The sequence below is a fragment of the Cebus imitator genome, unplaced genomic scaffold, assembly GCF_001604975.1.
Source record: "Cebus imitator isolate Cc_AM_T3 unplaced genomic scaffold, Cebus_imitator-1.0 Scaffold92, whole genome shotgun sequence".
NCBI lineage: Eukaryota > Metazoa > Chordata > Mammalia > Primates > Cebidae > Cebus > Cebus imitator.
The window spans coordinates 10,058,451-10,070,422 of NW_016107407.1; the positions used below are offsets into that span (position 1 = coordinate 10,058,451).

The 11,972-nt window shown below is 37.2% G+C and overlaps 1 pseudogene; it reads left to right on the forward strand.

Annotated features, from left to right (window-relative positions):
* Positions 1-8,358: 8,358 nt before the first annotated feature.
* Positions 8,359-11,397, forward strand: LOC108309149 (annotated as a pseudogene).
* The last annotated feature ends 575 nt before the right edge of the window (positions 11,398-11,972 follow it).

Below are 11,972 nucleotides of genomic sequence, written 5' to 3' on the forward strand. Positions count from 1 at the left end.
CAGAATTTTACAGAATCAGAACAAGCAAGTTAGATAAGGAAGCTGTAACAAGGGGGCAGAAGGTTCCCAGGATTGTTGGTTGCTAAGGGTATTTCCATGCAATCACTAAGATGGGTAGCAGGAGGAACTTTCCATACAATCAATCACCAAGGAAGGCATTCACAATAGCACATAGACTGGTCAAGCAGGATGTGGTTACAATGGTTATAGGTACTGTGAACAGTGTGAACCACTCTTAATGGTTCAAAGCTTTGAGTGCAGCATGACCCAGTAATGCACCTGTGGGAGCTGAGGCAGGGAGGGAGAAGGTAAACTGGAGCTTACTGCTGAGATGGAGTCAGTTAGGCTAACACAAACTAGGTTATTACATATATGCCAGCATCAAATAATCTGAAAAAATAAGAAAGTAGTCCCATTTACAATAGCTACAAATAACATACCCTGGAATCAACTAACAAAATAAGTGAAAGATCTCTACAATGAAAACTATAAAACAATGATGCAAAAAAATTGAAGAGGACACAAAAAAATAGAAAGATATTCCATGTTCATGGATTGGAAGAATCAATATTGTTAAAATATCCATTCTATCCAAAGCAATCTACATATTCATTGCAATCCCTATCAAAATTTCAGTGACATTATTCACAGAAATGGAAAAAGCAATCTTAAATTTTATATAAAACCACAAAAGACCCAGAATAGCCAAAGCTATCCTGAGTAAAAAGAACAAAACTGGAGAAATTACATTACCTGACTTCAAATGATACTGTGGAGCTATAGTATCCAAAACAATATGGCACTTACATAAAAACAGATATAGATGCCAGTAGAAAAGAATGGAGAATTCAGAAACAAATCCAGACTTCTACAGTGAACTTATTGACAACAAAGATGCCAAAAATATGCATGGGGGAAAGAACAGTCTCTTCAATAAATGGAGCTGGAAAAATTGAATATCCATATGCAGAAGAATGAAACTAGATCCCTATCTCTCACCATATACAAAAATGAAATAAAAATGGATTAAAGACTTAAATCTAAGACCTAGAACTATGAAATGACTACAAGACAACATTGGGAAAATTCTACATGACATTTGAGTGGGCAAAGATTTGAGTACACAAGCACAGGCAACCAAAGCAAAAATGGGCAAATGGGATCAGTTTAAAAACACTTCTGCACAGCAGGGAGACAATCAGCAAAATGAAGAGATAACACACAGAATGGGAGAAAATATTTGCAAACTACCCACCTGACAAGGGTTTAATTTAATAAGCAGAGCATATAAGGAGCTCAAACAACTCTATAGAAAAAAAAATCCATTAATCCAATTAAAAAATGGGCAAAAGATTTGAATAGACATTTTTCAAAAGAAGACATACAAATAGGAAACAAGTATGTGAATAGGTGCTCAGTATCATTAAGAAGCAGAGAAATGCAAATCAAAACTTCAATGAGATATCATCTCACTCCAGTTAAAATGGTTTTTATCCAAATGATGAACAATAACAAATGCTGACAAAATTGTAGAAAAAAGGAAACCCTAAGAACAGTGTTGGTGGTAAGGTAAATTAGTAAAACCACTATGGAGAACGGTTTGATAGTTTCTCATAAAACTATAAATAGACCTACCACATGATCCAGCAATCTCACTGCTAGGTATATAGCCAAAAGAAAGAAAATCAGTATATCAAAGAGATATCTGTACTTCCATGGTTATTGCAGCAATATCCACAATAGCCAAGATTTTGAAGCATTTTAAGTGTTTATCAAAGGAAGGATGGATAAAGAAAATGTGGTACACATACACAATAGAGTACTATTTAGCCATAGGAAGAATGAGAGGTAGTCATTTGCAGCAACATAGATAAAACTGGAGGTCACTATGTTAAGTAAAATAAGCCAGGCACAGGAAGACAAACTTTGCATGTTCTCGCTTATTTGTAGGTGCTAAAAATTAAAACAATTGAACTCATGGAGATAGAGTAAAAGGATGGTTACCTGAGGCTGAGAAGAGTAGTTGGGGGATTGGGAGGGGTAAGTGGAAATGAATAATAAATACAAAGAAATAGTTAGAAACAAAGATTAATATTGTGTATTTGTAGCACAAAAAGGTGACTATAGTCAAAATAATTTAATTATACATTTTAAATATCTAAAGGAGTATAATTGGATTGTTTGTAACACAAAGGATAATGCTGGAGGTGATGGTTGCCCCATTTACCTTGATGTGATTGTTACACATTGTATGCCCATTTCAACCTATCCCATATAGTCCTTAAATATGTACACCTACTACATATCCACAAAAATCAAATGTTTAAAATTTAAAAATTACTAAAATGCATACAGTTGTAGAAAGAAAACTGTATGTTTATAGAAAATCATAAGAAAACTTCAAAAATCTGGAACTAATGACTTTGGCAAAGTCATACGGTTAAATTTAATATAAGAACTCAGTCGTCCTTCTATATACTGGTAATAATAATTGGAAAATAAAATTTGATCAACTGCACTATTTAGCATATTATCTAAAAATATGAACTATCTAAGAATAAACAACAAAAGATCTGTACTTTAAAAACTTCAAAACATGTTAAAAGAAATTAAAGATAACATAAACAAGTGTAGATATATACCATGTTCATGGAACAAGAAAATATGTTAAGATGTCAATTCTACTCAAATTGGTCTATAGATGGAACAATATGCTAATCAAAATCCCAAGAGTCTTCTGATGTAGAAACTGGCAAATGGACTCTAAAATTTATACAGAAATGCTAAGAACATAGAACATAAAAATAATTTTGAGGTAAAAAAATGAAAATTCAAGATATAACCATCTGATTTCAAGACTTCCTGTAAGTAACTGTGATATGGTTTGGATCTGTGTCCCACCAAATCTTATGTTGAATAGTAATCCCCAGTGTTGACATGGGGCCTGGTGGGAGGTGATTGGATCTTGGGGAGAAGTTCTCATGAATAATTTAGCACCAACCCCACTTGGTACTGTATAGTGAGTAAGCTCTTAGGAGATCTGGTTGTTTAAAAGTGTGTGGCACCTCCCCTCCTTCCTTCTTGCTCCTGCTCTGGCCATGTAAGATAAGCCTGCCTTCCCTTTGCCTTCTGTCATGATTTTCAATCTCCTGGGGCCTCTCCAGTAGCAGAAGCCTTTATGGTTCCTGTACCTCCTGAAGAGTCATGAGCCAATTAAACCTCTTTTTCCTTTATAAATTGCCAGTCTCAAGTATTTCTTTATAGCAGCCAACTGACTAATTAGAACTGATTAATACAAACAGTAATCAAGATAATGCAGTATTTGCATACAGATAGACAGGTAGACCACATTTGCCGTCAACTCATTGTTTATAAAGACAGCAAGGTAATCCAGTTAGGATGGTCTTTCCTATAAACAGTGCCCACATCATTGAATAGACATTGATTAATTAAAAGAACCTCAATGGGTTCCTCATGTCACATGGAAAAATTTACTCAGGATGGAGTATAGGTCTAAGTTTAAAAGCTGAAACCATAAAACTTCTCAAATAAAACTTAGGCGGTAATCTTCACAATTATGGGAGAGGCAAAGCTTTTCAGACCACACAAAGGACAAACTGCAAAAAATGGAGAAACTGGACTTCATCAAAATTTTAAAATTTAGTTATATGAAACACACCAAAGAATATATTGAGCACCATGTCTCATGCCTGTAACCCTAATACTTCAGGAGGCTGAGGTGGGAGCATCACTTGATCTCAGGAGTTTGAGGCTGCAGTGAGACATCATTGCACCACTGTACTCTAGCCTGGGTGACAGACCCTGATTCCAAATAAATAAATAAATAAAATATAAAGCACTCTTACAACTCAATAAAAAGATAAATTGAAACTACCTTTGCAAAAATTGTAACAGTGAGAAAATTATGATAGTGAAAGAACTCTAACCTGATTCCATCTAGCTTCTAATCTCCAAGCTGCCCTTGTTCATTTCTGGTAATAGGCTGAACTAACTTTGGAAGGAACTTAGTTTATAGTTCAACATTGAAAAAAAGATAATAACCCTTTCTCAAAACAAATTCCCATCTTGCCTGGGGACCAGACTGCCTTTGTAAGAGTAATATATTAGCCACAAGTTTAGAAATTATGGTTTAGGAGTCAGATAGCCAGAGGCCACAAGATTCTGAACCTCCCCAATTGCTCCTAGGGATAACATCACCTAAGATTGGTGCCTGAGATATTTTCCAGACCCTGCATTCTGATGCACCAGCTAGCACCCAGACCAGTAATCCAGCTCTGCTAGTCCTGTGATCCCACCCAGGAACAGAAGACAACGAGAAAAACCCACTTCAATCTCTTATGATTTCATCTCTGACCTAACCAATTAGCACTCTCTACTCCCTGACCTCCTGCCTGCCAAATTATGCTTTTTTTTGTCTTAATTTTATAGATTTTTAAAATTGCATTTTAGGTTTTGGGGTACATGTGAAGAACATGCAAGATTGTTGCATAAGCACACACATGGCAGTGTGATGTGCTGCCTTCCTCCCCATCACCTATATCTGGCATTTCTCCCCATGCTCTCTCTCCCCAACTCGCCACCTGCTCAAAATTTTCATGGAGACTGATTTGAGTAATAAAACTCCAGTCTCCCATTCAGCTGGCTCTGTGTGAATTAAGCCCTCTCTATTGCGATTCCTTTACCTGGGCATGCAAAGGACAGACTCCTTGATAAATCACCTTTATCTGGGCAACAGGCAAGGAGAATCAATTGGACAGTTACAAAATGTCCCTATTTTTAAAAATGGGCATGAGCTTTTAGCAAACATTTCATCAAAGAACTTCATGAATGGCAAATAAACACACGAAAAAATACTTAACATTACTAGTCATTAGGAAAATGTGATTAAAACCACAATCAGATACCACTGTATACCCATTTCGGTGGCTCTGGTTTGGAGCAACTAGAAATCTCAGGTATTACTGATGGAAATATAAAGTGGTAGAGCCAGTTTGGAAAACAGCTGGTGGTTTCTTTTAAAGATAAAAATACACTTGCTATATGACACAGCAATCCCACCCCCAGGCATTTACCCAAGAGAAATGATAACATATGTCCACACAAATGCATGGACACTAATACCAATAGCAGTCTTATTTTTAATGGGCTAAAACATAAACAACCGAGATCCCCATGGATACACATATTGGAATACATTTATATAATAGAATACTACTCAGCCATGAAAAGCATGGACTAATGATGTGCATACAACAACACAGATTGAATCTCAAAAACATTCAGCTGACTTTTTAAAAAGCCATCATATAACTTCATTTATTTAAAATTCTAGAAAAAGGCAATGCTAATCAATGACAGAAAGGCGACCAGTGGCTGTCTATGACCAGGGCTGGGGATAGTGGTTACTGCAAAGGAATCCAGAACTCTTTGAGGTGATGTCAATTCTTCACGTCTTAATGTGGTTGTGGTTACATAGGAGGATACGTTTGTCAAATTTATTAAACTGTGAAATAAATAAAGTTGATTTTTTTAAAGGGAGACTGTTTCACCTCTCTATTTTGTTTTATTTTCCCCTTTACTTTTCAGAATTAAGCTGCACTTAGCAGACTTTCCTGGTTACTTTGAATCAGAAACTCTTCAAAAAGTCTGTTGATGAAGGGAGAATCACAATTAGGCAATTAGAACAGCTTGATTTGACAACTAAATGTAGAAATTCCTAATGGAAAAAAAAATAAAAAAAAAAACACTTGAAATGTTGCCACATATGGAATGGGCTGGAGGAGATATCACTGAGGCATCATTGCTGTAGGGCATCGTTTCTAGGGAAGGGAAAGCAGGCAAAGGACCGTGAGCTCATCATTATCAAGAATTCTGAAACTTCAGTTCATTTTTATTAATAAATTGCCTTCATGCGGAGGATGAATTGCTGGTCTGATTGGAAACTCTTCCCTGCACTGAAGAAACCGCACCAGTTAACAATATTCATCAGCCAATTCAGGTCTGCGGGTTCAGGCTCATTTAACTTGACAAAAATAGCTCCTTTTTCCTGAGTAGGGGAGGTTTTTCTCTGCCTGCAGCCCTGGTGATGCGCAGAGATGGTGGTGGAATCTTATTACAGCTTCCCTGTCCCTGATGCTCTTTATCCAGCCGCAGCACTACAGGCTGCCCACGTTTTTTGGATACCCATTTCAGGACCGTCTTTGGTTTCTTTACCACAAAAGTCACTCTATGTCTTTTAGCCCAAAGACCTACTGCAGTGTTCTCTGTTTGCCCTTTTCCCATTACTCTTAATATCTTCTTTATTCATTCCTTCCCTTTTCCTCTTCTTCCCTTACCCCCTTTCATTCTTCCCTCTTTTTTTTTTTCTTTAATTCTTCACCAGCCTCTAGCATGTTATAAACTTTTGGCCCCTTTCATGATGTAATCATGAATCAACCCCTGCCATAGTAATCTAGTAATTTGGTTTTTTTTTTTTTTTAATTTTTTTTTTTGCAGTTTCCTTATACTGAAGTGGTACCACCCTCCATCACCATCACCTCCACTTCATATTAAATGTTCTACTCCTGTCCTGAGAGAGACTGGCCTGTTCTCCCTACCGTTTCACCCCACCATAAATTTGTAAATATAGATTCATTTGCTGAACCTAAGTTTTCTGCATAAAAGGCAGTATGATTTGCTGCCTTCCTCCCCATCACCTACATCTGGCATCTCTCCCCTTGCTATCTCTCCCCAACTCCCCACCCCCCATCGTCCCTCCTCTACTGCCCCCCAACTGACCCCAGTGTGTAGTGCTCCCCTCCCTGTGTCCATGTGTTCTCATTGTTCAACACCCACCTATGAGTGAGAACATGCGGTGTTTGATCTTCTACTCTTCTGTCAGTTTGCTGAGAATGATGGTACCTATGCAACAATCTTGCATGTTCTTCACATGTACCCCAAAACCTAAAATGCAATAAAATAAATAAATGGAAAAAAAAATAAAAAAGTAAAACCCTTTTGTGATACCTACAAAAGTCAAGGAATCATCAACCACAGTTTAAAAGAGCAAATGATAAATATTCATTGTGTCACAATGAACTTGATTCAAAACCAAATTGTTTGCTATAAAATAGAAACAGGCAGGTTTAAAACAATAATTAGAGTGTGAAAGAGGTAAGAGAAAGTTGTGAGAGTGATGTAAAGTTTCATTATCTTGACTGAAGATGGTTTCATGGAAGTATATTATGTCAAAACTCATCAATAATACACTTTAAATATGGACAGTTGATTTACATCAATTATGCCTCAGTAAAGTTGTAAAGCAAATCAAATAGTAAAAAACAAACACCTCATGACTTAGGAGTAATTAGCCAAACTATTCTTATTTGTAGGCTAGTGTATATGTAATTTTAGCTTTGCTATTTGCCAGCTGTATCCTTATTCTATGAAAATCTCATTTTACCTTAAAGATAGTAGGATGGGAGCACATACCTCTGAATGTTGAGTGGTCCTGGGATGCTATCTTGCAAGCCTGTTTCACTGTGAGCTGATGAATCAGCATAAAAGCTGAATGGTATCTCATGATCACACTCTGTTCTGCCAATAAGACAGTTTATTTTAACTCGCTGTTCCCATATTTTGAGAGTCTGACTTCTGCAGAAATATACAAAGCAGAGATATTATCAACCCTGAACTCCCAGTAACTTTATTTTTATTTTACATGGTCACACAGGCTACTGGAGTTAACATCCTATAGGCACTTGAGGACGCTGGGTTACCTGGCAGGTATGCATGTTCATCAATTCATTTGACCGTCAACATTTGTTTGCAGGAAAATTTTCCTTAATCCGTCTTCAAATAGAAAAGTCTATGAGTAATCAGATGTGAGGGATGGAAAGGTAACCTTATTCCATTAATGTCCCCTTTTAAAATGTTCCCCCTGGGCAACCATAAAGAATAAATACAGTGATAATTACCAGTTCTCCATTTTTGCTGTGGAAGCTGGGGAGCCATGAAACAAATGAACAGCTCAGTTTTTCAGGACATTAAAAAATCCATTGTGCATGCTCTTCCTACCCCAGTGACAACTTCTTATTATTATTTTACCATTGTTTTTGCTCTGACCTGATCCACTTCTTTCTCTCTTTAATTCTTTTGTATCACAGAAAGTTTCCTACAGTCTTAGGGTGCAAACAAAGGAATAACAGACCGACTTCCTTTAGATACTAGAAAGGTGAGTCTTTTTAAGTGTTAATTTCAAGAGTCTTAAGGCAACATCAGGATAATAACATAACATGAAAACTGTGGAGATAAATCGCGATCTCATGTGAGCCTCAGGGTAGCTTTTACGTACAAATCATGGTTCTTGGAGGGCTGGGCAGACAAACGCCGGTGTTTCAGAAAGAATCTGAGGTGAAAGTTTTTTTCTCCCCAACAATGGCATATTTATAGTGGAATATTGTCATAAGAGTCTTGGGAAATAAAAGTACACAGGGACGGAAGGTGGAATGGAAGGAAGTCCATTTCAGAAGGAAATGATCCCAAGATCACTTTCAAGATGTAATGATAGGTTATTACCATTAACTGGTGGATTTGGCAGGGAAAATTCTGCTACATCATTTTCACTCTTTCTCTGTCTCTCTCTCTCTCTCTCTCTTTCTCTATCTCTCTCTCTTTCTTTTCCAGGCTGCAGTGTAGTAGCACAATCATAGCTCGCTGCAGCCTCCAACTCCTGGACTCCAGTGATTCTCCTGCCTTAGCCCCCTGACAGCTGGGACTCCAGGTGTGTACCACCATGCCCAGCTTTTAAAAAAATTTTGTAGAGACAGGGTCACCCTCTAAGGCCCAGGCTAATCTCAAACACCTGGCTTCAAGTAATCCTCCCACCTCAGCCTCCCAAAGTGCTGGGATTACGGGTGTGAGCTACTGTGCCCAGCATGGAATCATTTATGATATATTAACCATTTTTCAACTGGATATGAAGGTATCATAGACACACAACTATGAAATTACCAAGACTCGTGCTTTGTTTTCTTAGTTTCTTTATATAGGAATTTTCAAACAAATGTAAAGTGGAGGCATCTACACTGTGGTAGATAATGGCTGGGTCAGTCAACACTTGGCCTTGGTTGTTTTCACAATGTTTTACCCCAGTACCATGACTATCTTCCTGGGCTAGAAACACAGATAGAGTCTAGAAGAATGCACAAAGCAGATTTTCACTGGGGGTTAAACTTCCATCATACTTGCTAACCCACACAAAATGCATAGAAGGTGGAGATTAGAGGGTGACTTCTAGACTCCATTCAGCAGATTCCAAGTTCCTCAATGGACATGAAGAGTTTTCTCTCTAGAGCCTCAAGGTTACTATACTGCCACTCTTCAGTGCTCCTATTCTTGGCTTCTCCTCCAGGCCCTCTCAGTCTTTAACTCCTTTGGTCTTCCCAGTTTTTCCCAGATCCTGCCTATCTGGTCTCTGGAAGGGGTTATCAGTCATTCAGTTCCATGGGTTTTACTACTAGGTGGAACTATGGTGAAGTTTCTATAAAATAATCAGACTTATTATCCCAAGGCCAAGACTGATCTACTTTTATCAGTTAGAATTCCTTAGATTGCAAGTGACAGAAAGCCCAAGCCAAGGGACTTGGGTCAAGTTTGTCCTCAAGCACTCACTTGTCCTTTTGGCTTCTAATATGTCCTTGCCCTCATCTACTTAGGGTTTCCTCCTACTTGCTAGCTAGCAATTTTGTAGTGACTTCAGGTTCAACATCAGACACAGAGACAACAGCCTTGCACAGACTTCTCTCCCAGCAACATAGTTTCAAAAAAATCTAACCCCTCTAACAAACCCTTTAATCTGTATTACTCCAAGTGGTTCTACTTTACTGACTAACAACATGCCTTTACATAAGACATTCCAAGATCTTGGAGAAGTCTATGCATGTTGTATTAGTCTGTTCTTGCACCGCTATAAAGAAATACATGAGACTGAGTAATTTACATAGAAAAGAAGTTTAATTGGCTCACAGTTCTGCAAGTTATACAGAAAGTACTGTAGCATCTCCTTCTTGGGATGTCTCAGGAAACTTACAATCATGGCAAAAGGTGAAGGGGAAATAGGCACGTCTTACATGGCCAGAGAAGGAGGAAAAAAAGGTGGAGGGGCAGGTAGACAGGTGCTACACACTTTTAAACCACCATATCTCATGAGAACTCCATCATGAAAACAGCACCCAAGGGATGGTGCTAAACCATTCATGAAGGATCCACCCCCATAATCCAATTACCTTCCATCGGGCCCCACCTTCAACATTGGGGATTATAGGGACATGAAATTTGGTGGGGACACAGATCCAGACCATATCACACATATATCCTATCTGCTACTCTCTTGATTAAAAACTGAAATCTAGTTTAGACAGTCAGTTTTACTAATAGTGAGCATTCGCTTTTTAGATTTTATTGAAGTCATTAGTATAATTATAAAGCTTGAGTCACTATTTAATATCATGTCATTAGCGTTATTCGTGCCATTGCAGTCTTTATAACAATAACTTTAAAAAGGCTTTACAATATTTGAGTGGATACAACTCAATTTCATCATTTACTTTAATATTGTTGGCATTGTAGGTTTCTTCCAATATTTTACTCTTATGAATAATGATCTGAGATGCTCCCTCATGCATTTAATTTTTCCATATTTTTGGAATATTTTGTTAGTGTATAATTTCATCAACTGAAAATCAAGGTATATAAAAGGTATGAACCTTTGTGTTGTTTTTGATTCATATTGCTTAATTGCTTTCAAAAGGACTAGGACAATTACAATCCCGTTAATAATGGTAATATCCTTGCGAGCTTTGATTGTCCAGCTTGAACTGAGTTGTGCACTCACCTGCCTGTGACAAAGCAGCTGGTCCTGCAGCTTGAGCAGTGGGGGTTCTGAGTTTATGGAGTTTTTCTTGTTGATTCTCAGTTCATGGTGGAGTCATTTGAGTGTATTTCTGGCATCTTGGCAGCCCTGAGTGCCATGCTCTCTCTAGAAATTCCACACGTTAACATCGTGATGAAAATGTATCTGCAGAGTAAAAAAGCTAAAAAGGAAACTGAGAGTTTCTAGATCCAGACATGAATTCCTTATTCGATGATTCTACAAGTGACTTAAGAAGCAAAAAAATTCAAAAAAGTAACTAAAGCTGTATGTGGACTGATGACTGCAGCATAGCTCTCTTCTTACCTCATCATCAGTCAAATGAAGAAATTATGAACATTGTATTACAGCATATTGATTTTGGCATTCAATGTGGAGAAGATTCAAAATTTAAATAACCAAAGGAACGTGAAAATGAGTCTTCTTCTATGTTTGGTGACTATTTTCAAGAACTCCAGGATGAGTGAGGAGTTTGCTAAGGAGTAACTGTCTATACGTGAAGAGCTTGTAGCCAAACTGGCAGAATATTCTTCTCTTTGAAGGATACAGTAGTAGAAAGCTACTTATTTTAATGAAAAAAATAGTACATGTTTTTTATTAGCAGTATGCCTGAATCAGGTTTTGAATTATTCTGAAACTGCTGCTGTTTAACGTGGAAACTTATAGTACTATTTTAATAGCATCAATTTAGACTTTAAAAGTCAAAACTGAAATGAACGCACATAGATTTCTATATAATATAAATTAGCATCTGTACAAAAGTTAATAAGGCTAGTAAAAGCTGATTTTTACTGTTTGTATTGTTTTTGAGGAGCAGGAATTATTATAACAGAATATACATAAGTCTATCCAGAGGGAAATATCTGGAAGGATATAGGTAATACCATTCTCCATCTGTATCTTCCATTTCTCTGCATTGAAAATGTGTTATTTATATAATTAAAAATTTTTTAAAGGAGTACCATTTTAAAGTCTCTCCTGATTTAACAGAAAAAAGTATCTATGCAATTTGAAAGGCATTCTACATTGTCCGTCTTATGCT